Genomic DNA, 3299 nt, shown 5'->3' with positions numbered 1-3299 from the left:
GCGTAATGCATATCAAATATATCGGCCAAGACCAGGCTACGCTTACCGGGTAGTAGATACCTCGTCCGCTCATGAAGTTTTGCGATAACGTGGTAAAATCACATCAAAATCTCTGTTTCACAATCCTCGAACACTGATGCCATCGCATTGTACTGAGCTCCGTCGGCGTCTCCAAGAATGTAGTGCACTACCATCGGCTTCCGCAAAAATCGAGCGTAGATAGCTCGGAGGGATGCAAGCGCACTCGCGTAGTGACGCTCTTCTTGTTGTGACACGACGAACAAAGCAACCAAGTGAAAGGAACGAGAATGGTCAGAAATTCCACATACAAAGGTAGGATAATCCACTTGGTTCAGCTTGTAGGTCGCATCAAAATGCAAAATGAAACTGTGCGGATCACGGTCGAGTCGTTTTAAGAGTGTCTTCGTAGTGAAGCCGACAAAAAATGTGCTAGTGTCGGTTCCTTCACCAATATTGATGTCTCCATTACAATTCATGTTGCTCGAAAACGAAAATGCAGAGCTTTCTTCTTCTAGCCCAGTGTAGGCTTTTGCTCTGATAACTTCCTCCAGAATATCCAAGTCGTCCGTATTGTTCAATTCAGCCTTGCGGCAATACGTAACAAAACTTTGCACCTTGCTGAGATGCGGAATTTTTTCCGCAGAGGCACCAACAGCCAGCGCGTTTCGAATTCGAGCAGGTTTCAGACCGTTAGCAGCTAGTTGGCGCGCCGTTCGCTTTTGTTCCAACGTCAGGCCGCCAGTAGGAGGATCATTTCCTTTCACTTCGTGTAAACCAAACTCGTAAATATTCACTATGCCGCTTTTGCAGCATACAAGCGTCTTGCATTTCAAACGACACCTTAAAGGTGCGACACACGCATCCGCACACGTAGCTGAAGAACACAAGAAGACCCGGTATCGCATTGTGTGAGGTGATGGATCCGTACACACGGCACATATCGATGTGTTGCTGACAGTGACTTTGTGTGTGTTTCTTCGCGTGCTTCATGTTTTCCACAATACGCTCGCTTTCCACCTCCGACACCTGCCGATACAGCATAGCCCACGGGAGTGGCTTTCCCATTTGTTAATGCGGCTGTGTCAGATACATTGATAGCAATCAAGCAAACAAAATACAATAATTAGGTAGTTTTAGCGTCCGTACGGTAGGTAGAGGATTTCGTCTAGCTACTCACTATGGGCTTACGAGTGCTGCGCGTAGAGAGCAAGGGGAGTCAGGTGGCGTTGTCGGTGGATGGTCTCGACGTTTCCTACCGCAGATTTTGATTGGATGCGTGTCGGCCAATCTCCGGAGGTTTGTAATCGGTCACTGGTTGGCTAAAATTTAGTTTGTTTGATTACCTGACATTTGGTGGATTGATTGATCTTCTAGTGGATTTGTCAATTCAGCTATGGATTAGTATAGTGTGTTATTTACTGGGCTCACAGATCTGTGGATTAATACTATCTCTGTGGATTGACCTCATAGTACTGTGGACATTTTACGCGTCCTCATACATTGCCTGCTCAATGTCGTAACCGACTGCAAGTGCAGTCAACAGATGGCTAAATTGCTTCACAGGCAGTCCACTTAAATCAAGAAACGCAAGGACGAAGGTACGATGGTTCAAGAAGCTGTGTATTTGAAACAAATCACTAATCAACTGACACGCAACCAAGCTCACTCGTCATCACTACCATTCTCGTTGTCACCACCGTTGCCGTCGTCGCTGCCAGCATCGTGCCCAAGTCGAAGTTCCCGTCGCGTCTTCTTTCTTTGGCCAGCTTTCTGGCCGGGCCGACGGAGCACAATGCGCTTCCCTAAGTTTGGTGGGATAGCTTGCCCGGCGTCGAAGTCATCATGCCAGATATCATAGCATGTCTGCGCAACGCCCTTGTATTCCCGTCGAATACGGTTGCACAACCAGCATTTCGCATTATTAACGAAGCAGCGTTCGCAAAAGAACGTTGTTGCGAAGGACTTCTTCTTTTCAGTACGCAAGAGCACGCAGACCTTGCACGATCTCTGCCGGCGTTTCTGGACCCCAGTAACGGTAACCCAATCTTCAGACTGCTGCAGCGCGTGCGTGAGGCGTACTGGGGTGCGCTGGCGCTTTTGGCTCGCAGGAGGCGGTGTTGCCTCCACTCCAGCAAAATCTTCGGCTTTGAGTTGGAGAAGTTGATTTTGAAGGACGCAAAACCACTCTGAGCGCTTCATAGCAGCCATCTTCTTGGTCTTGGCCCCCTCTTTGTGCGTAAGATACGCATTTACCATGACCATGTCCAGCAAACCTAAGAATAGGCTCTTATAATATTTCGTGAACCTCGTCGACATTTGCAGTGAATACGACTGGAGACGGAGTTGATCGTGGACATCAACTCCGCTCATCCAGTTCTGGTAGTCATTTACAGCAGAGGGGCACGGCACTCGAGCCGCACCGATACGTTTTATTTTTCGCTCAATTGTCGACGCCGCCATAATGGAGCCCGTACAGAGATAATAGACGGGCTTCCGGTCCCACCAAACACAGGAAATCATGGTCGGGATGGCGATAGAGCGAGAGAAGGAGAATGTACCGTGGGGTATGCTTACTGGGCGTGTCTTGCTCGTAGCCCTGAGATTCGGGTTGAATCCTAGCCGGTTAGTCATGATCGTGCCAATAACATACACCTTCATACTTAGGAGCTCAATAGCAAGGAGCACGGACGAGTAGTAGTGATCGATCACGAAGGTATGCCACTTGTGACGAGACTGGGCGAGAACAATCTTCAAATTCCGTACCACGGCTGCAGCTCCAGTCTTAAAGTCAACTGAGGTGTCAGGTCCACCAGCAGATGCACGCTTACCCACATAAACTTCGAACCTAGATAGTTACGACATTTACTGTTGTCAGGCAAACACAAAGTAGATAGTTACGACATACAAATTTTAAACGTACCTGTGGCAGTATGCCGTCTGCGCGTCACAGACCATAAATAGTTTGGACCCGTAGCGGTGAGGCTTGTCGGCCATGAACATCCGGGTCGTGTTCCGCTTCGACGTGGACGGTAGTATACCCTCATCAAACGAAAAAATAGCAGAAAGAGACCACCCCAGCAAAAAGCGCTCTTGGACCTTGTCAACAACGGGGCGAAGTTTCCAGAGTTTATCGTTACCGTGGTCAATCGTGTTGTCTACGAAGTGCAAGTCTCGCATGATACTCTGGCACCGGTCACGCGTCATGAACCGCCCGAAAAGACCGGCGGGAACAGCACCGTCTTCCACCATACTCCAGTGCGCACCAAATCGTTCTTTGA

This window comes from Phytophthora infestans, genomic scaffold (genome assembly GCF_000142945.1).
Source record: "Phytophthora infestans T30-4 supercont1.76 genomic scaffold, whole genome shotgun sequence".
In the NCBI taxonomy this organism is placed as follows: domain Eukaryota; phylum Oomycota; class Peronosporomycetes; order Peronosporales; family Peronosporaceae; genus Phytophthora; species Phytophthora infestans.
This window is presented reverse-complemented; position numbering follows the sequence as displayed.